This window comes from Bombina bombina, chromosome 6 (assembly GCF_027579735.1).
Source record: "Bombina bombina isolate aBomBom1 chromosome 6, aBomBom1.pri, whole genome shotgun sequence".
Taxonomy (NCBI): Eukaryota; Metazoa; Chordata; class Amphibia; order Anura; family Bombinatoridae; genus Bombina; species Bombina bombina.
The window spans coordinates 469,041,756-469,065,660 of record NC_069504.1 but is presented as its reverse complement, the minus strand read 5'-3'; the positions used below and the strand labels follow the sequence as shown (position 1 = coordinate 469,065,660).

Below are 23,905 nucleotides of genomic sequence, written 5' to 3'. Positions count from 1 at the left end.
CTCCTTACGTTTCCGATAGAAAACTACAAACAGAGCAGAAGACTGACAAAAATCCTTAGTCGCCTGTAAATAGAATTTTAGAGCACGAACCACGTCTAGGTTGTGCAGAAGACGTTCCTTATGAGAAGAATGATTAGGACATAAAGGAACAACAATCTCCTGATTAATGTTTCGATCTGAAACTACTTTAGGAAGTAAACCTAATTTAGATCGTAAAACAACAACTTTAGCCGAATGAAAAATAAGGTACAGAGACTCATACTGTAAAGCCGAGAACTCAGAGACTCTACGAGCAAAAGAAATAGCAACAAGAAACAAAAACTTCCAAGATAACTTAATATCTAAGGAATGCATAGGCTCAAACGGAGCCTGCTGAAGAACCTTAAGCACAAGATTAAGACTCCAGGGAGAAGTAACAGGTTTGAACACAGGCCTGATTCTGACCAAGGGCTGAGAGAACGATTGAACATCTGGAACCTCTGCCAGACGTTTATGTAACAAAATATTCAAGGCAGAAATCTGACCCTTCAAGGAACTTGCCGATAAAAAACATTCTCCAAACCTTCTTGTAGAAAAGATAAAATCCAAGGAATCCGAACTCTACTCCAAGAGTAGCCTTTGGATTCACACCAATACAGATATTTTCACTGCAACAGGCTTGCGAGCCTGAATCATGGTCTCAATGACCGAATACGAAAAAAACGTGCTTAGATAAAATTAAGCGTTCAATCTCCAAGCAGTCAGCTTCAGAGAAACTAGATTTGGATGAAGGAAGGGCCCTTTAAGTAGAAGGTCCTTCCTTAGTGGAAGCTTCCAAGGGGGGAGAGATGACATCTCCACTAGGTCTGCATACCAAATCCTGCGAGGCCACGCTGGAGCCATGAGAATCACTGATGCTCTCTCTTGCTTGATCAGAGCAATGACTCGAGGAAGGAGAGCGAACGGAGGAAATAGGTATGCAAGACTGAAGTTCCAAGGAACTTCCAGAGCATCTATCAGAAACGCCTGAGGGTCCCTGGACCTTGACCTGTACCTCAGGAGCTTGGCATTCTAACAAAATGCCATGAGCTCTAGATCCGACTGTCCCCATTTGAGAATCAAGTTGGAAAACACTTCCGGATGTAATTCCCATTCTCCCGGGTGAAAGGTCTGTCTGCTCAGAAAATCCGCTTCCCAATTGTCCACTCCTGGAATGTGGATCACAGAGACAACAGTTGTGGGTCTCTGCCCACTGAATAATCTTGGACACCTTTCATGACCAAAGAACTCTGAGTTCCACCCTGATGGCTGATGTAAGCCACTGAGGTTATGATGTCCGACTGAAATCTGATAAACCTGGCAGAAGCTAACTGAGGCCAGGCCAGAAGAGAACAGATTCTTCCCGAGTTCATGTCCCCTGAGCCCTTAGGAGGTCCCACACTGCTCCCCAACCTATCAGGCTGGCGTCCGTTGTCACTATCACCCAGGTAGGTCTGCGAAAACAGGTTCCCTGGGAAAGATGATCCTGAGACAACCACCAAGGAAGAGAACCTCTTGTCATCTGATCCAAATGAATTTGCGGAGACAGATCCGCATAATCCACGTTCCACTGCCTGAGTATGCATAATTGCAGAGGTCTGAGATGGAAACGAGCAAAAGGAATAATATCCATGGCGGCTACCATCACACCTATTACCTCCATAGATTGAGCCACTGATGGCTGAGGAGAGGACTGAAGAGACAGACAAGGATCAAAAATCTTGGATTTTCTGACCTCTGTCAGAAATATCTTCATTAGAACTGAATCTATTATGGTTCCCAAGAAGACTACTCTTGTAGATGGAATTAAGGAACTCTTTTACAGATTCACCTTCCAACCGTGAGAACGCAGGAAGGATAAAAGCATCTCCGTGTGGGAGATTGCTAGTTGAAAGGCCTGAACCAGAATGTAGTCCAGATAATGTCAGGGTTTTTTCCCTGTTGTGTTTGCCATGTGCTGCTGGCAGCCATTTTACTCACCTCTCTTCCCGACTATGGTGCATTGTGGGGGATGCTGCTCAATTCCTGCATCCTTTTATGGCCAAACTGCTGTGCATCATCCATGTGAGACAGGATGCAGTCTCAGAATTGTGATGTCATCACTTATTATTTAAAGGGCCTCTGTTCAGTATGCTTTGCCTTTGCGTTGTCTGAGACCTGTTTGTGAGAGTTCCTGTGTATTACCTGGCTGCCTGACGTCCTTCCTGGTTCCTGATCCCTGGCTTGTTCCCGACTCTGCTGTTTTACTTGTTCCTGGTTCCTGCTTGTCTGACTATTCGCTTTGGCTCCTGACTCGGCTCGTCCGACTACCAGCTCTGGTTTTGACTCCTGGCTTGTTATTTGACTTGGACATTTTATTATTTTTTGCTATGAATAAAAGGTGTGATTATTTTTCCAATTCTCGTCTCAGTCCGATTCCTGGCACCCTGACAGATAAGGCGCCACTGCAATACCCTGTAACCGGAGCACTGCCAACAGAAATCCCAGAACCTTTGAAAAAAATTCTGGGAGCTGTAGCAAGTCCGAAGGGAAGAGCCACAAACTGAAAGTGTTTGTGGAGAAAGGCAAATCTCAGAAACTTGTGATGATCCCTGTGGATGGGAACATAAAAAAAAGGTACGCATCCTTTAAATCTACTGTTGTCATAAATTGACCCTCTTAAACTAAAGAATGGAACGAATAGTTTCCATTTTGAAGGACGGTACCCTAAGGAATTTGTTTAGACTCTTGAGATCCAAGATTGGTCTGAAGGTTCTCTCTTTCTTGGGAACCACAAACAGATTGGAGTAAAATCCCAGACCCTGCTCCTGTACTGGAACAGGAACTATAATTCCCATTTCGGATAGATCCCGAACACAACGTAAGAACGCCTCTCTTTTTATCTGGTCGACAGATAATCTTGAAAGAAATCTGCCCCAGGGGGGAAAAGGTCTTGAATTCTAGTTTGTATCCTTGGGACACAATGTCTATCGCCCAAGGATCCTGAACATCCCGAACCAAAGCCTGAGCGAAAAAAAGGAAAGTCTGCCCACCACAAGATCCGGTCCTGGTTTGAACTGTTCCTGTTTTGTAGAGGGAGAAGAAGATTTACCCTTGAAGTTTCGAAAGGAAAGAAAATTTCTCTGAAGTCCCTTCTGCTTATTGAGGGAAGCATCAGAAATAAAAGAATTAGCCAATTTAAGAGCCTTGATCCTGTCCTGGATCTCTTCAAGGGGAGTGTCTGTTTGAACGGAATCAGACAACGCATCAAACCAGTATGCCGCTGCACTACAAACTGTAGCAATACACACCGCAGGTTGCCATTGTAACCCCTAGTGAACATACATTTTCTTAAGAAAATCCTCCAGTTTCTTATCCATAGGATCATTAAAAGAACAGCTATCCTCTATGGGAATAGTGGTTCTCTTAGCTAAAGTGGAAACTGCCCCTTCCACCTTGGGGACCGTTTGCCAAGACTCCTTAATAGAGTCATCAATGAGAAACATCTTCTTAAAAATAGGAGAAAAACCTTACTCCCTTCCTTAACAATTTCTGTAGCCCGATCTGGTACAGGAAAACATTCCAGCATGGAAGTTACATCATAGTACTTGTTAAGTTTGCTAGATTTTTTAGGTTTGACGACGACAGTAGTGTCAGAGTCATCCAGAGTAGCCAAAACCTCCTTGAGTAGTAAACGGAGGTGCTCTAGCTTAAACCTGAAGGATATAACTTCAGCATCAGAGGAAGGAATTACACTGTCAGAATCTGAGATCTCACCCTCAGATGCTACCGAAGAAACCTCCCCATCAGATCTATGAGAGGGAAAATTTGCAATAGTCACGACCGAGTCAGACACCTTACACGCTGATTCTTTAGACTTCCTCTTGCGCTTTCCCTGCTGCATAGGAAAAGCAGACAACGCATCAGAAACTGCAGAAGACATGAGAGAAACAATGTCTTGCAAGGAGACCCCAGCCGGAGCTTGAGAGGAAGCGCAGGGCACTGAATTAATGGGTACTAAAATTTGGGACACCCGAGGAGAAAAATGCGGCATATTTTGAACATTGTCAGAAGACTCCTGGACAGCATCCGTCTTAGACAATATTGGCTCAAAAAGTCTATCCTTAAAATTGTAAGTTCTCTCAACACATGAGGAACAAAAAGGAATTGGTGGTTCAATATTAGCATCTGTAATCTACAACATAGTCTTTGTCCATTTTAACAGAATAAATATAAATAATTAAATTATGAACAAATTTAATAAAGAAAAAAACGATAGTGTCTCTTTAAATTTTAAAAAGAAATTGCTTTATTTTTTATGCAATGCAAAAAAGAAACTGCTTTATTTTTTTAATAAAAACAAAAATGTTACTGCTTTATTTTTCAAGATATGTGAAATAAAAACATCTTAATAACACCTCAAACAGTCGCTACACCTCAGCTATAGCTTTGCTGAGGTGCCTATCCTAGCAGGATAACAAAATAACTGATTCTTAAATTCAAAATTGAGCAGTTTCAGAAATGTCAGGCTAGCAAATAACCGTTTGATTTGAAAAACGTTAAGATGCAGATATCTCTCCTCCATATACAGGAAGTGAGAGAACAATAAGTGTGCAACAGATACATTTTTGCCTCACACAAGCCCTAATAAAACCACCAAAATGAGCCAAGTTCTCCTCAAGTCCCCAGTGCCTGCAATACTGCCATACATAATCCCCCTTACAACACTAGGGGAAATGTAATAATATCCCTGTTAGGGAAATAGTAAAGTGCCATGTCTTTTCCTTAAAGCTGCTTAAGAAAATAAATTAGCACTTACCTCAATAAATCTGCCTGGCAGCAAGGCAGCACATTAGGTTTGGAGAGGTCCTTTCCCTCACATTGACCTGTGGAAAATAATAATAAGGGCAGCAACTTTTATTTAAATATGATGGAGGCGCAGTGAGAATTATGTACCACAAGTTCCCTTTGCTTAAAAGCCACCAATGCTCTACTGAAGAGACTGAAATGGACTACAGCTACACCCTGGAGTAAAAACAGCACATACTAGTACTGCAAATAAAATAATAAACTCTTGATTGAAAAATCTTTCCAGCACCTAACTTTACCACTTCCTTACACTAACGTAGGCAAAGAGAATGACTGGGGTTGGAGTGAAGGGAGGCGATATTGAACAGCTTTGCTGTGGTGCTCTTTGCCACCTCCTGCTGGCCAGGAGGTGAATATCCCAATAGTAATTAGATGATCTGTGGACTCACCATATCATTAGAAAGAAATAACAGTTTAAGGAATGGGGGAAAAAATGCTTATGATAAAATTCTATACAAAAGAAAAAATCAAAACCAAACATCATAGTCCTCTAAAAACAAAATGAGAGCAGCGAGTAAAAGAGGGAGAAACTTAACACATTTTTGGCACCAAAGATGACGCAAACAAAGATGACGCAAATGCAAAAGAAAAAAAAACTTTGCACCAACAAAGACGCAAGAAATGACACGACTCGCGTCACGACAGGCGCAACTTTGCAACAAAAATGACGCAATAAAAAATAGCATTTTGCTTTATCGCGAGCCTAATATGCCCACAAAAAAAATTTGAAAAACAGACTCCAAGTTACAACTAACTGGAACCTAAGGTAAGAAAAAAAATACCTAAATTCTCCCATAAACGATCTCCATGCTGAAACTGTTAGACTGCAAAGAGAAATATACACAGATCTGACTCATGGCAAATATATGCAATATATATTAAAAACTTTATAATATAAAGTGCCAAACATAGCTGAGAGTGTCTTAAAAAATGATATATACTTACCAGAAGACACCCATCCACAAATAGCAGACAGCCAAACCAGTACTGAAACATATCAGTAGAGGTAATGGTAGAGGAGTATAATGTCGATCTGTAAAGGGAGGCAGCAGATGAATCCCTGCGACCGATTTACAGAGAGCCCTAGAATAGATTTTTCCAGTCGAAAACATGGTGTCATAAGCCAATACTGCCTTCACATCCCTCAGACAAACACTGTACTTTGAGAGGAACTGAGCTTCAAAATGCTTAGAAGCGCCTTTCACAGAAAAAATCAAGCACATCTTGCTTCATCACCTTCCAAGGAGGCAAAGTTTGTAAAACTGAAGTATGAGTGAGGTGGGAGGTGTATTTATAGGCATTTGAGGTTTGGGAAACTTTGCCCCCTTCTGGAAGGAATGCATATTCCATAAGTCACTAGCTCATGGACTCTTGCCACTTACATGTAAGAAATACATTTTATGTTTCTCTTGTCTCTGGTAGATCTTACAAAAGCCTTACAGGATCTGCATTGGATTACTCATTTATCCATACATTATGAACAGGGCAAGCTCTAAATTGAATATTAAGATATGATTTGCTTTTTACTGATACTTGTTGATGTAATAAGAATAGGAAATTATATATCAACAAGTACAATATGGGTACACATAATGATATAATAGCCCATACAGATAAGACAAGTGTATGGATTGGTTATGGAATGATCGGCATGGGTACAATTGTCTTTTTTACCTAGCAACAGAATGTGCAATCCAATGTATGTTTTTTTGTTAATGCCGAAAAAATCTCTAATATTTCACTTCCGGTGGGAAGCAAAAAAGTAAAGTACTTGGCGTTTTTTCCATCTACCTAGCTGAGACAAAACGCAGCAGATGACACTGAGGGGTCAGAGGATATGCTTGTGATAACGTCCGTTGTTTTAACTTTATATATTCAATAAAGATGATGTTTTAACTTACCTTTGGCTATATATAAAGTGACATGGAATATACAAGCATTACCTAATTTTTGCTGAGTGGTCTTAGATTATAAACCATAAGAGTAATAAACACTATCAGTTTAGCAAATATTTATTGACTTCTGAAAGTCTTGTTCGATATTGGGGAGAAAAATTGGATTAGCCATTATTGTGATTATTTTGATAAAAAAAAAAAACTTATATATGTATCTGAGTCCAACACAGCTGAAGTTGAAAATTTCCACAATATTCAATCTCCATTTTCCCAGAACAGTAGTGGAACTACCACGTATGACACCATTAATTTCTTCTTCCATATTATTTTGTCAAATAACAAAACCGCCTATGTTTGAATATATTCAGTTGCAGCCAAATTATTAGCAGTTTGGCTATTTGCATTTGTAGGCAGGTCACAAAATAAAATGGCCACTGAGAGTAGTTTGAAATTGAAAGGCAGAAGCCCCATGTTATGAAGCTATGGACTCTTATCAGCTAAGAAGGAAAATATAAAGTACGTGTAGTAGATTTAAGGCCTTTTAGCAGAAATAGTAAAAAAAATACCAAATCTCAAAAATACATTAAATATCTTTCTTTCACAGGCAGACTAAATGGACCTTCAGGTTCTTTTTACTGTATTTCTTCCTAGAGAAAAAACTGCTAACAGCTGCACTGAGAATCATCGCATAAAATTTCTAATTTTTTTTATCCCAGTTACAAGGAGTTTTACAGTGTAATGTATAAACCTCAGACAGAGGCTATCATTCTGTAAATGTGCTGTTTAGTAGGCCAAGTGATCATACGTTTGCTGTAAGATCCCATATTGAAAGGAGATGCTCACCGATTTACTATAACGAATGTTATGTATGCATAGTTTATTATAGCAGGTGGCTGTAGCTTAAAGGGATATGAAACCCATTTCTTTATTTCATGATTCAGAAAGTGCATACAATATTAAACAACTTTCTAATTTACTTGTATTATCAATTTTTCATCATTCTCTTGGTATCTTTTTCTGAAAAGCAGGGATGTATGCTTAGGAGCTGGCCTATTGCTGAAGCACTTTATGGCAGCAGTTTTACAAGAAAGTTATCCATTTCCAGTTGTCTACCTAGGTATCTCTTCAACACAGATCATCGGAACTAAGCTAATTTGATAAAAGCAGTGAATTGGAAACTTTTTTTTTTTAAATGGTATGCCATGTCTGATTTTTTGGGGGGTTTCAAATCCCTTTAATCACATTTGTCCTTTTATTCATTTATAAAAGCAGTGTCTAATGGGGCTTACTACTAAGATACTTTCCTCTCTTTATTATTCACCTTGTATATGTGCCATTACACGCAAAACATGATGGTTAGTGGGTTAAGTCTTCAACCATATTGCATCCAATAGGTCATGTTACACCCATTCAAAAAAAGGATACTCTCCTATTTTCAATGAGAGTGTGGGTGTTAAACAGAGAGGATCATCTTGAGTGTTGATTACTACTTTAATTCAAAATCTCAGTGTTGCAGCTCCAGCATGCTACTGACTTTTAAACACAAGGCCATAGTGAATTGGAGAAGACAAGCTAATAAGGAATGTATTATTCACTGGAAATTTATATTTTACGTGCCATGAGAATTTGCCGAAAATAGATTTAAAGGGACATTAAAGTATTTTGTAAAACAAATGTTCCTGTACTGTGTGAAACACCCAAACTGTTATGCTTCAGGGAGTGTCACTGTGCACAAATAGTGGCCGTTAGCTTCTATCTCACTGACCAGTACATTACCAGTCACCTTTAGTTAGTTTCCAAAATCAAAAGCAGAAAAATAATTTTGCTTTTGCATGAAAAAGGTTAACATTTAAATAGTACCCTTTCATACATTTATCAATTTTCTTATAACTTAATGTCACTTTTACATGAATTCTAATAAATATATTTTTTAGTGAATGAGAATCTACTTTAAAGGGACACTGAACTCAAATTTTTTCTTCCGTGATTCAGATAGAGCATGCAATTTTAAGCAACTTTCTAATTTACTCCTATTATCATTTTTTCTTCGTTCTCTTGCTATCTTTATTTGAAAAAGAAGGCATCTAAGCTTTTTGTTTGGTTCAGAACTCTGGATAGCACTTTTTTATTTGTGGATAAATTTATCCAACCAATCAGCAAGAACAACCCAGGTTGTTCACCAAAAATGGGCCGGCATCTAAACTTACATTCTTGCATTTCCAATAAAGATACCAAGAGAATGAAGACAATTTGATAATAGGAGTAAATTAGAAAGTTGCTTAAAAGGTCATGCTCTATCTGAATCACGAAAGAAAAAATTTGGGTTCAGTGTCCCTTTAACAGTCCACTCAATATTAAAGATAAGAACAAGCAACATTTTTATTTGTACACTGATATTTTTTTTTTTACTTAGCTAGTGGACACTTCCAACTATTTTTTCCCAAGTGCCTCATTCAAACTACAGCTTTCATGCGCTAGCTATAGAATAGTGGCCTCATGAAAATACAAAGAAATTAAAGTAGCAAATAGCGGTTACTCTAACAAAAGCCACGACTACCATTAAAATATATTTACTAGTACATAAGAAGCGTTTTTCAAATGAGAGGTGACATGACCCTACAGATATCTAGTAACCACTATTGTAATAGCATAGAGTTGATAAGAGAGACAGAGACTTTGGACAAATGGGAAACAGAATGGGATAGTCCAATAGGTGAGAGTTACATCAGGTGATGACGGGGCAGTATTCTCCACAGAAAAGTTTGACAGCCAGGTATCAGCATAAAGTAGCTGGGTGGGGGCAGTGTAATACTTTACAATATTATTACATATTCTGTAATTTATAATGTTACTTATACTATCCAATAGATAGAAAAAAGTAGAGATGAGAAGCACAGAGCGGATGCTGGAAACAATTTATTGGAAAGGATATTCAAACAAATACACACGTAGTGTTGGAGGGTGAATACCCTCAGGTAAAAACAGACCAAAAAAGCCAAAGAGCTAGCAGACACTATGGCTGACGTGTTTCGGCATTAGCCTTACTCATAGCCACAATAAAATAACTCCAATACTACTGTGATTAAAAACCCCTAGCTCACATCGCGATTGGTTGTCGGGCATTCACACCCCTCTAACAAGGCAACCAATCCGATGTACGGACAACACACGCCCCCATTGTACTCCGTGAACGCTAACCTAATGCCTCTAGCTGATTACACAAATTTATAGGAAGCGAAACCTTTCAATGTGCTAAACCACATTATATATTTAATTAATTTTAGTTAAGTGAGCATCTCCTCAATAGCATGCAGTAATGCTCCATTATAAACATAAATTCTAAACTATAAACTGTACCGAATATCGATAGACTAAAGGCAAAATTGTGGAACTCTTGGGCAATAGCAAAGCGCCAGTTAAAAAGGTAAATAGAAACGAACAGAAGAAAACAAGGAACAGGGAAATGAGAAAAAGCAAGGATAAAAGATGTAAATAGCGAGACATAATGAGCTGATATCGAAGTGTAATTACAGACAACCAGTTAATCATCTCAAGGATAAACATATAAGTGTATAAATACATAGATAAATCAGGAGCCTGAGCACAAAGTGTATCAGGAAGTAACCAGAAGATAGTGTCAGAGAGTTGATGTAGAGTAGCAACCACCACACCACGAGTTGTATATACCACATGAATGACAACCCCTTATGTAACCCCTGATGTAAATATAACAGATAAGGCAGAGTAGTGAATTCCAATTCATAGGCAAAGAGGTATATATCATGCATTGTGGATCAGTGTGCTAATATAGTAACATAAATAGATTGCTACAAAAAATAAAGTTAAAGCACTAAACCAACCAGAAATTGATCAAATCAAACTCAGAGTTCAGGCCTTCTGGAATTCTAGTTCTCAACCTGAAAATCCAGAAGGCCTCCCTCTCCCCTAACTTGTGTGTTCTATCGGCTTGGCCTTTTTTAGGGAATACCTTATCAACAATAGTCCACGTAAAGGACCTTAAACTTTTGTGGTGTACTTCAGTAAAATGTCTAACTAGTGGTGTTGACAATGTACCTGCTCTGATGTCCGACATATGTTCCTTAATACGTGTTCTAGCTTCCCTAGTCGTAAGTCCTACGTACTGGAGAGAACACTCATTGCAAGTAATGACATATATAATGTAGGTTTGCCTGCAATTCAAGCAGTGTTTGATGCTGAATACCTCTCCTGTTACAGACGAGCTGAAGGAATCTCCTACACTCACCTTCTCAAATGCCACACAGGTGTGAAAATGGCATCTAAACGTGCCCATACACCTGAGCCAAGAAGAGGTATTGGGATTTTCGGTCTTAATCCTGGTAGGAGCTACAATATTGCCAATTGTTCTATTCCTCCTATAGGCAAAGCTAACTTCCTGGTCAACCGTATCAATCAAACCATCATCTGCTGCCAGGAGTTTAAAGTGTTTGCCTATAATTTGGCAAATTTCTCCATACTGTCTTGAATATTCGGTAATGAAAGTAACCTTAGTATTAAAGGAGTGAATAAAAATTGTCCCTCTATTGGTGATTCTATTCTGGCTTAGTAGCTTGTCCCTGGGGATTCTTTCAACTGCTTTTCTAGCTACACCTATAGTGTGTAGACTGTAGCCTCTCTCCACAGTCTCCACACTATAGGTGTAGCGACTGTGGAGAGAGCCTACAGTCTCCACAAAAATCCCAATACCTCTTCTTGGCTCAGGTGTATGGGCATGTTTAGATGCCACTTTCACACCTGTGTGGCATGTGAGAAGGTGAGTGTAGGAGATTCCTTCAGCTCGTCTGTAACAGAAGAGGTATTCAGGATCAAACACTGCTTGAATTGCAGGCAAACCTACATTATATATGTCATTACTTGCAATGAGTGTTCTCTCCAGTACGTAGGACTTACGACTAGGGAAGCTAGAACACGTATTAAGGAAAATATGTCGGACATCAGAGCAGGTACATTGTCAACACCACTAGTTAAACTTTTGTGGTGTACTTCAGTAAAATGCCTAAGGTCCTTTACGTGGACTATTGTTGATAAGGTATTCCCTAAGAAAGGCCAAGCCGATAGAACACACAAGTTAGGGGAGACTGATGCCTTCTGGATTTTCAGGTTGAGAACTAGAATTCCAGAAGGCCTGAACTCTGAGTTTGATTTGATCAATTTCTGGTTGGTTTAGTGCTTAACTTTATTTTTTGTAGCAATCTATTTATGTTACTATATTAGCACACTGATCCACAATGCATGATACATACCTCTTTCCCTTTGAATTGGAATTCACTACTCTGCCTTATCCGTTATATTTACATCAGGGGTTACATAAGGGGTTGTCATTCATGTGGTATATACAACTCGTGGTGTGGTGGTTGCTACTCTACATCAACTCTCTGACACTATCTTCTGGTTACTTCCTGATACACTTTGTGCTCAGGCTCCTGATTTATCTATGTATTTATACACGTATGTGTTTATCCTTGAGCTGATTAACTGGTTGTCTGTAAATACACTTCGATATCAGCTCATTATGTCTTGCTATTTACATCCCTTTTATCCTTGCTTTTTCTCATTTCCCTGTTCCTTGTTTTCTTCTGTTTGTTTCTATTTACCTTTTTAACTGGCGCTTTGCTATTGCCCAAGAGTTCCTCAATTTTGCCTTTAGTCTATTGATATTCGGTACAGTTTATATAGTTTAGAATTTATGTTTATAATGGAGCATTACTGCACGCTATTGAGAAGATGCTCACTTAACTAAAGTTAATTAAATATATAATGTGGTTTAGCACTTTGAAAGGTTTCGCTTCCTATAAATTTGTGTAATCAGCTATAGGCATTAGGTTAGCGTTCAAGGAGTACAATGGGGGCAGGTGTTGTCCGTACATCGGATTGGTTGCCTTGTTAGAGGGGTGTGAATGTCCGACAACCAATCACGATGTGAGCTAGGCGTTTTTAAACACAGTAGTATTGGAGTTATTTTATTGTGGCTATGAGTAAGGCTAATGCCGAAACTTGTCAGCCATAGTGTCTGCTAGCTCTTTGGCTTTTTTGGTCTCTGTTTTTACCCGAGGGTATTCACCCTCCAACACTACATGTGTATTTGTTTGGATGTCCTTTCCAATAAATTGTTTCCAGCATCCGCTCTGTGCTTCTCATCTCTTCTTTTTTCTATGCACTTGTTTGACCTGAGTGAGCACGGAGCTTTTGGGCTGGGGGCTGCAGAGGTTGGCGCAACGAACCGGAAGCACCAGTAGGACGAGGGACCATGGTTTGCCCCTGACAGGAAGCGACTTGTGCGTGCACGATATACCAAACTACACTCCAGGCACTTGAATACAGAAAAGAAACCGGAGCTTGGCAAGTTTAAAAGGTATGTGCATTTTCACAAGGAGGCAACTGGTTATCTACTTGTATTAATGCGATTACACTTGCACACTTGAAAGTGGTTATTAAACTGGAAGGTCAGGTTCTTACAAACAAACAAGAGGAGATAAGAACTCCGTCTTGCAATTTGGTCAAGGTGCTCAGGGTCCAGGGGGATGTCATTTGTGAATTGCATATGTTAAAGGGTCAACTGCAGTTTTCTGTATTTATCGTTATATATTTTTTACTCTGATCAGCTTGTCCCACCTGGCTATATTTTACACCGCCTGAACTCATTCAATCTATATCTGGTGCTATCCAATGTACAAATGAATTGCATAATTAAAAAAAAAAAAAATTATTAAATGATAATTTGAACAACAATCTTTGGAAATAATATAATATAGAAGCAATTGCATCTTCCTCAATGGTTTTTATTTGCCTTTCCCTTGGATTTAATAAGAAATAAAGGGTTAATTGGGAGTATTTTTTTTAAAAGAAAGAACAACACGGAAGGGGCGCCAATGGTGCAGATCAATGGAGATTCTGAAGGTGTACCAATATAATATGATCACAGGGTACTCACAATAGGTGAAGGCATTCAATTATGCCAATAGGGGCGGGCTGGATTTTGGCAGCAATCCAGCTGGCTGAGCGAAACGGCAGCTCTCTATCAGCATCCAAACGGAGAGAAACTAAAGATGTAAAACAAAGTATAGAGGCGCCAATGGTGCAGATCAATAGTGATTGAGACCACCACAATACCCCAACATACACAGGATACTCGCATGTGGTGAAGGCAATCAATTATGCCCATAGAGACAGGCTGGATTTCACAGCAATCCAGCTCGCTGTTCCAAGGTAGAATAACGGAAGGGTGGGTGTCAGAGTGTTAGTACTCTAAAGTAGCATAGCAAAAGGAAGTACCATACATAACACTAGGAGTGGATTTGTTAAATTTATTAAAAAAATCTTTTGTATTTTTTTTTTAAGTGTGTTTTTTTGCCCCTCCCCTGTAGACTTGGGATTGGCCCAGATTTTATTGGTGTGGGTTTAAATGTATGATGTAGCACTTATTTTTGTTAGCTTGACAAAGGGGTAGTTGCCCCAAAACATTGCTTTTACGAGTTAAAGTTTCTCACTCTGGCTGGAAATTTGGTGTCCAGGTTCTTATTTTTGCACTGTAAATGACAGACATTAACAATACCCCCTAATTACAGCAATTGTCTGTGTCCTCATCCAAAAACTTATCTTCTAAAATCTGGCATCATGAAATTAAGATATACTGCTTTCATGCGAGCTAAAGCAATAGTCCAAACTGTGCCAATCAACTACTAATAGTTGGATCCAATATGTGAAACTTAATTGAAAGGGTAATAACTGGATTAGTTTCCCCAACCTTTTGTTTCCCCATTTTATTAAATGTTCCAGTTGTGAAAATATTAAGGGCTAGATCTCCATCTAGATGCAAAAATTGAGTCACTATAAAAAAGTAACGGCTGTAGTTTTTTGTAGCAGCTCCATTTTGGTTTCTGTATTACAGTAGACCCCCACATAGCGAGAGACAATAGCACCTTAGGGCTTATTGCAATGACCATCAAAGTAAAGTGCTGCTGACCCAAAACATTATACAGGTACAAAAACCCTATCTCTCAATTGCTTGAGACCATAAAAGCATTGGATTTCAGAATAGTTTGGATTTCACTGTAGACCCCCATATCACTGCTCCAGCTAGCTTCAATAAACCTTGAAAAACTAGTTTTCTTTCGCCAACCCACTTCCTGTCCCCCAACTCATTGCTCGACCCCCTGCAATCTGGCTTCCGTCCACAACACTCAACTGAGACTGCCCTCACCAAGGTTACTAACGATCTCCTTTCAAACAAAGGCTACTACTCTATACCCATCTTACTTGATCTCTCTGCTGCCTTTGACACTGTTGACCATCCCCTTCTCCTATGAACTCTCAGCTCTCTTGTGAAACTGCCCTCTCCTGGATTCACTCTTCTCTCTCTAACAGATCCTTCTCCGTCTCTTTTGCTGGCGACTCCTCCTCTCTATTGCCTCTGTCTGTTGGAGTACCTCAAGGCTCTGTCCTGGGTCCTCTACTCTTCTCTATTTACTTTTCTTCACTGGGTAAACTTATCAACAGCTATGGCTTCAACTATCACCTCTATGCTGATGATACCCAGAACTACCTCTCCACCCCTGCACTCTCTCCTTCTGTCAATTCTCACATCACCGACTGCTTATCTGGCATTTCCTCCTGGATGGCCTCTCACCACCTAAAAATAAACATGTCCAAGACCAAACTACTTCTAAACCCCCCCCCCCATCTCTACTCCAGTTTCTAATTTTCTATCACTGCTGGTAGCACCACTATCTACACCCCAAGTCCGCTGCCTTGGAGTCACACTTGACTCAAATCTGTCCTTCATTCCCCACATCCAATTCCTCTATTCATCCTGCCGCAGCCAACTACGCAATATCTCCAAATTCGTCCGTTTCTGAGCGCTGAAACTACTAAACAGCTATTTCACTTCCTGGTAATTACCCGACTTGACTACTGTAATAACCTACTAACTGGCCTCCCTCTCTCCCCTTCAATCCATCCTAAATGCATCTGCCAGGCTAATCCACATCTCTCAAAGCTCTATTTCTGCTGCACCTCTCTGTAAGTCCCTTCACTGGCTACCCATTCACAGTAGAGTTAAATTCAAAATTCTCGCCCTGACCTACAAAGCCCTCACCAATGCTGCCCCACCCTACCTGTCCTCACTCATCAACAAATATACTCAAGCCTGCCCCCTAATATCAACAATGACCTGCTCCTTGCGTCCTCTACCGTCACCTCCTCTCATGCTAGACTACAGGACTTCTCTCGTGTAGCACCAACCCTCTGGAACGCACTTCCTCGAGCTGTCAGACTTTCCCCTAACCTCTCCTCCTTTAAACGTTCCCTAAAGACCTTTTTGTTCAGGGAAGCTTATCAACCGACTCAGTAACAAATTAATTTCATTTACCTAACAGTTGCCCTCATCTATCTCCTCACTAATATCACTCTCACCATTGCAGTCCCCACCTCCTGTTTCCCATCCTACTACTCTGTAGGTTCCTACGGGAACAGGGACCTCAATACCCCCTGTACTTATCTGTAAAAATTTGTATTTTATTGCATTGTTTCTCCGTTGTACTTTTATCTTTGTACCCATGGGCAGCACTGCAGAATCTGTTAGTGCTTTATAAATAAAGAAGAAGGATAATAATTTCACAATATTTGTATATTTGCATATGTAAAATGGGACAGCTTGGAGAGGGTATGGGACCAAGTGAGGCAATACTTACATGTCATAATAGAGCTTATACATGCAGCCTTAAGGTAGTTTTATATAATTGTTTTACATTTTGTATACATATCATCAGAAAGATAGTACAGTACTATAATCAGAAAGTTAATACTTGTTTTAAATAAATATAGAAAGGTAATAGTTGTTGCAATTTCCACTTGAGACCAGCGGTACTCAGCATCTAGTGTTAACATGACATCCTTTAACAGATCAGAGAATGTAATTTTAACTCTATAATAACCCTTTAAATCTAACACTATTAACCATAACTGCAATTTAACTCCCATCACAATGTAGCCTTTTTTACAATGGAACTCCTCAAACCATAACAAAACCCCTCCATGCTACTGGGAGCTCTAAATAAAAAAATAAAAAAAATTAAACAAAACCCCACTTTTTTTTTTTATAAATCCACTTGCTACACAAAATGAACCCTGATTTTGGAAGTGATAAGAACATCCTATAGAGTTCACTCCAAAAAAAAAATAGTCAAAATTGAGGGTGCTCATCTGTAGTTCTGAGGCCACCCATTTGCATTTTTTTTGGTTAATATTTTTTTAACCAATTATAATTCTTTTTTTTTTTTTTTTTTTTTTAAACAGGAGGGAACTCCAGAAAAGGCCTATATTGCTGTGGTGTGCAAAAGAAGAAGACCTTAACAGCTACAAAGAAGCTAAAGAAAAAAAAGACTCTTCTGCCGAAATACGTAAAGATGAAGCCCACTGAATTTCAGTACAAGTAGGTTGAGATTGAGGGTTTTGTGTAACAGAGATCTGTTGGGTGTTACAGGACTATTGCACTGGGGAATATAATTGAATATAGTTTTAGTCTAGGGAGCTATTTCAGCTGTGCGTTTACTGGGTTGTGGGTCAGATCAGCTTTTTTTAAAGGGACATAATACTCATATGCTAAATCACTTGAAAGTGATGCAGCATAACTGTAAAAAGCGGACAAGAAAATATTACCTGCGCATCTCAATGTAAAAAGGAAGATATTTTACCTCACAATTTCCTCAGCTCACCCGAGTAAGTCCTGTGTAAAAAGTTATAGTTCAGCTGCTGTCCAGCTGCAGGTAAAAAAAAAAAAAATGGAGAAATTAACTGCAACCAATCAGCATCAACAGTGCTGGTCATGAACTATTTTAATGTGATCTAATGAGATTTCATAGTAAACTTCATTAAACTGAATAGGGAAATAACACGAGTGTGCATGAGGCTCACTCCCTTGCAGGTCCCGGGACAGGCATACCGATTTGCTGCTTAAAGAGAGGGGTGTGAATACTTAGGACATTTTAGGGTAAATTATCTTCCTTTTTTACAGAGATTTTCAGGTGATATTTTCTGTCCCTTGAAATACAGCACAATGGAAACTTGGGGGATCCTCAACCTTTAGACAGTCTCCCAGGGAAGCGAATGTCTACGTAAAGCCGGCTTGAGCTACCGCTATAGCAAACAAGCCTATGTCACTGTGACACCGAGTTCGGGCAATTGCTTCCCCAGGAGATGGTCTAAAGGTTGAAAATCCCCCAAGTTTCCATCTTGCTGTATTTTAACGGGCACGCTGTGATTGAAAACACACTACACAGATGTTGAAAAGAAGGTGCAGAGGGAGGATGCCTTTTTACAATAACAATTATTTGTACTTACAACTCTGCTTTATGTTGATAATTATTAAAAGGATTGGCTACTGCAGAATCCATGTTGTAATGTTTAGTATCCTTTACATGTTAACCAAATCTTGTTCTTACTTCTCATGTGTTTTTTCCTATGTATTGACAATTAGACAGTTAACACGTGAGGTATTACAGCATAATTTGTTTTACAATTGGCAAAAAAAAAAACCACAGTATTTTATTGGCTCTTATTTGTATTGGACTCAATACACTTTATGGATATTTACACAAGATGACTGATACCCTTATCCCCAAAAACCCCATTACTCCTATTTTTCACTATGTGCCTAAAGTGTACAAAGATTGTCACCACCCTCCAAGAAGGCCTATCGTGGCAGGTATAGACTCATTATTTGAGCCATTATCTGAGTGGCTAGATAGGGGACATTAGCTATTTTATAGATAATATCAAAGATTTTAGGTTATCATTGTTTCCCTATTTGAAATAGGAATGGTAGCAATATTATTAGTTTATTTAATTAATCCTGTATCAGTGCATATACTGTGTTATATAAGTGCCCGGTTTTGGGCTGTTCATCTGTATTTTTTGCAATGTTTTTAATGGGTTAAAGGGACACTCAAGTCAAAATAAACTTATGATTCAGATAGAGCATGCAGTTTTAAGACACTTTCCAAATTACTTCTATTATTACATTTTTATATTCACACTTTCTGGGGAACAAGATCTTACTGAGCATGTGCACAAGCTCACGGGGTATACATATACTAGTCTGTGATTGGCTTATGGCTGTCACATGATACAGAGGTCTGGAAAATGGGAGAAAAAAAGCCTCATAATCCTCCCCTTCTAGACACGACCCTGTCTGCATGTTGCTGTTTTTTTTTTATTTGGATGCAATAAAATTGGTATTTTATTTTACAGCTCACATTGTAGTATGAAGCACCAATTGATATCCCATTTGGATATACACCCTAGGGGTGCATTTGTTTTTTTGGGGGGAGGGATTCCAATTAAGTTCTATTATAAAATTTACTTAATTCTCTTGGTATCCTTTGTTTAAGGGACAGCAATGCACTACTAGGAGATAGCTAAACACATTGGGTGAGCCAATGACAAGACATATGTGCAGCTGCTAATCACCCGATAGCTCCCAACAGTGCATTGCTGCTCCTGAACCTACCTAGGTATGTTTTTCAACTGTTCCTAAACCTACCTAGGTATGTTTTTAGACAAAGGATACCATAAGAACGAGGCAAGTTAGATAACAGAAGTAAATTGGAAAGTTGTTTAAAATCGAATACTCTATTGGAATCGTGAAAGTTTAATTTTACTATACACATTACCAAAATACTTTCATTCAAAGTTAAAGTGATGGTAAATCCTAGCGTTTCTGAAACGCTAGGATTTACCATTGGAACAAATAAAGGGGACTTTCAGTCATGAAGTATAAAATACTTCATGCTGAAAGCTCCTTTGTTTGCAGCGTTCGCCGCACTAAGCTGCTCAGGAAGCCCACGGCAGAACACTATTTGGCTGAGAGGTGACGTTTCCACCTCTTAGCCAATAGCAGTTGGATTTCCCCCACGGAAATGTGAAGGGCATGAAGAAAAATATTGCAGGTAATATACAAAAATATTGCAAATTATCACACTGCAAAACATATGTAACTTTTTAAGTCAAAAGTTTGCATATAAGGATGCCCATAAAAAGTACACAATTTAGACCACACTGCTGCTTTACAGAAGTCAAAAGGTGCCCTTTAGAACTAACTTGTTCTGTGATTGGTAACCTATGATAATGCTGAGGAAAATACATGTTGCCATGCTAGAGTTTTCTGTAATTACAAAGACCTATGTTTTTTCTTTTCACTGCTTAATGTGAGAGGTAAATCTTTAGGCATCTCCCCACAACCAGAAGTATGAATTCTCTTGCTGGATGAAGTGAACTCAAGGAAGAAAAAAAGTTAGTCATGGTTTAGAGCCTGCCATATACTAGGATCAAAAAAGCTTTACTTTATTGTCTATTAGCGTACAAGTATGCCTGAATAAGCCTGATAAAAAGGTTGAAGATGAGACCCTGCTTAAAGGGATACTGAACCCATTTTTTTTTTCTTTCTTTCATGATTCAAACAGAGCAGGCAATTTTAAGCAACTTTCAAATTTACTCCTATTATCATTTTTTCTTCTTTCTCTTGGTATCTTTATTTGAAAAAGCAGGAATGTAAGCTTACGAGCCAGCCATCTTTGGTTCAGCACCTGGGTAGCACTTGCTGATGTGGTGGCTAAATGCAACCACCAATTAGCAAGTGCTATATAGGGTCCTGAACCAAAAATAATCCGTCTCATAAGCTTGCATTCCTGCTTTTTCAAATAAAGATACCAAGAGAAAGAAGAAGAAAAAATGATAATAGGAGTAAATTTGAAAGCTGCTTAAAATTGCCTGCTCTGTCTGAATCATGAAAGTAAAAACTTGGGTTCAGTATCCCTTTAAAGCTCCAAGACAATACTAAATACCCAGAGAGGTTTTTCCCCCCCAAGAAGAAACAGAGAGCTCCCATACTCTTGGGATCTATGCTGCATTCTTAAGCTAAAGATACAATTTTTGGTATCTACATCCTAAAGGCATAGAGGTAGATTGCTTGTCATAACATTGAAAAGCCACACTGGGATTTCTTCCCCACTTGCAGGGACAGCATTTTTGAAAACCCTTTAGACAGTTGTATATAAAACAATGATTTAGAAAAACAAATGCCACAAAGTTGAATCTACACACACAAGACTAGAAATATATACATTGGATATGTAGAGACAATACAGAAATAACTTTGTTGCAGAGAAGTGTATTACAAATGTGAAGAGGGTGAGGTTGTATGGAGAACTGTGGCACCAAGTAAAATGCACAGTCTGGCCCTCAAGGATGGTCAACCCATCTCTAGCATCCAAACTGTCACATTTGGTTATAAAATACATTTTGCTATGAGAATAAACATAGCAACCCCCTGCTTGATGGCCATTGTAACATCAATCATTCCACCAGGGCAAACTGGCCCCACTCACTATATAAATATTCCAATGTACTTGGCCTCACACACGCCAACTCTTCAAAATATCCGGTTTCACCCCATACCTCTCTGCTTTACTCACAGTGATCGCTATTCCCATGTACTGTCTTCCCTAGTCTCTGAACCATCTAACTATTCTAGATGCCTTATCAAACGCACTGCCCCACATATATACAAAACTACCTCTACCATGTCACTAACTGCACCATGCCCTTGCTTCTTCCCTAATGCCTATTTTATAAGCACTCTGTACTTTTTTACTACCCTTGTCTGTATATTTTTTTTGTCTCTCTCAAATCCATCCCTTTTCCTCTCTTAGGTACCTTGCACTTCTTTGACACACTGGAATTCAGATCTCTCTTGTTTGCAATCAGTGTCCTCTTGCCCATTTTCTTCACATTTTCTAATACTCATTACACATTTTCTTCTCTGACCATACCTCCTCTGCAAATGTGGACACCAACAAACCACTCTCGGTTTTAACCTAGTTCCACCTCTGCATGCACTGCCTATATTAGGCCCATCAAATTTGCACACAATGCCTCATAAGGTCTCCTCGGTTTTGCCACCTTCCCTAAGCACTAAACATTCCCCACTCTATAGCATGTCACATAACCGTACACTTGAAAACTCTTCTCCTGCACACTCGGTTAAACGGTTTTCCATCTAATCACACTAAGGTGCCTTGTCTTGCATTCTCTAGCCTCAGTCCTCCTCAATTTGACTACCAGAAGCATATGAATAACATATCCAGCAGTAATATACAAACATCACATTATTCGCCTAATATCCACACTTATTTTGTGTAGCAGACATTACATAACGAACCGAACATAACACACTCTCCCCTCTGTCACTCACTCCTCCCCTTACATGGATCCGCTCCTCCTATTTCTCTCCATCTGTCTCCCTAGAAACCGTGACTCCGCACTAGAATATTTCGTTTCAGTACTACACGAGGGTGCCTTTGACCCAATCAGCGATAACGCTGGCTTCATGTGACCGACGGTTACGCTTTATGGAAACTGACAGTTCATTTAAGGTCATTTATAGATGAGTTGCGTAACCGGCCATCTTTGATGCAGGCAATTTCCCATAGATTTTGAGGATTTTGTTCCTATCCTGTTTCGGTAATCCTACATTTAGACTTAGATACAAATATATTAGCATACGGTATGTGAAGTACGTCTTTTTACCTCCTCGAATAGGTAGGAAACAGGTTTTGTATTTATTTGGCTAGATTTGGTCTGCAGAATAGCTCTGTGTATGCCTCTCTGTCAAAAAGGTGTAAAGTCACACTGTTTTAAAGGGATATGAAACATATTTTTTTTTTCTTTCATGATTCAGATCGAGCATGCAATTTTAAACAACTTTCTAATTTACTCCTATTATCAATTTTCGTTGTTCTCTTGGTTTCGATATTTTAAGCAGGAATATAAGCTTAGGAGCTGGCCCATCTAAGCTTACATTCCTGCTTTTTCAAATAAAAATACCAAGAGAATGAAGAAACATTGATAATAGGAGTAACTTACAATGTTGCTTATAATTGCATGCTATATCTGAATCATGAAAGAACAAAATGTGGGTTTCATATCCCTTTAAAACAGTGTAACATATGTCTTGTCCAGGTTACATTCACTTGAATAACAATTTGCACCCTATGAAAATAAAGTCAGTTAAAGAATACTTCATCTTGTTTTCTTGTGTGATCACCTGCAACAACTAAACGTAATAAAAATGTGTTTATTCCCTTCAAATACTAATAATATTTTTGTTGTATATTTAGTTGAATGTTCAACCATCGATTTCTCTGTTGGAAGGAACATGCATTTAAATTATATTTTAAATGAATGTGTGCTGTAAATGTTAAAGGGACACTGAACCCAATTTTTTTCTTTCGTGATTCAGATAGAGCATGACATTTTAAGCAACTTTCTAATTTACTCCTATTATCAAATTTTCTTCATTCTCTTGGTATCTTTATTTGAAATGCAAGAATGTAAGTTTAGATGCCGGCCCATTTTTGGTGAACAACCTGGGTTGTTCTTGCTGATTGGTGGATACATTCATCCACCAATAAAAAAGTCCTGTCCATAGTTCTTAACCAAAAAAAACTTAGATGCCTTCTTTTTCAAATAAAGATAGCAAGAGAAGAAATAAAATTTGATAATAGTAGTACATTAGAAAGTTGCTTAACCCTTTAAGGACACAGCTTTCAGTTTGCTCAATTGTTTTATGACAGAAAAAATTCCGTCATATGTCCTTAAGAGGTTAAAATGTCATGCTCTATCTGAATCACGAAAAAAAAAAATGGGTTCAGTGTCCCTTTAATACAAAAGAAAATTATACATCAAAATAAACATTTTGTTAAAAACATATAATCATTTGCCACATGTAGTTGAAACTGGTGTAAATGATTTATATTACAATTGCATGCCTTTATATGACACTGTGTTTTTAAAAATGAGTACAAGCTTTAAAAGTTGGCATGTCTATTGTCTGCTGAGATCAATGCCAAATAACCATGATTTGTAAGTTTCTCCTAACTACTTTTGCTTGAAATGCTAAAAATTAGAATGAACTGTTTAAAGGGACACTGAACCCAAATTTTTTCTTTCACGATTCAGATAGCGCATGCAATTTTAAACAACTTTCTAATTTACTCCTATTATCAATTTTTCTTCGTTCTCTTGCCATCTTTATTTGAAAAAGAAGACAT

At 38.7% G+C, this 23,905-nt stretch overlaps 1 protein-coding gene across 1 annotated transcript in view; it reads right to left on the bottom strand.

The window, feature by feature from the left end:
• TMEM266 (transmembrane protein 266) overlaps positions 1-22,135 on the bottom strand; it is a 488,010-nt gene extending 465,875 nt beyond the window's left edge. Inside the window, exon 1 of the mRNA XM_053717259.1 lies at positions 22,060-22,135. The gene's annotated coding sequence lies outside the window, so the exon portion shown is untranslated. The remainder of the gene's footprint in view (positions 1-22,059) is intronic.
• Positions 22,136-23,905: the final 1,770 nt, after the last annotated feature.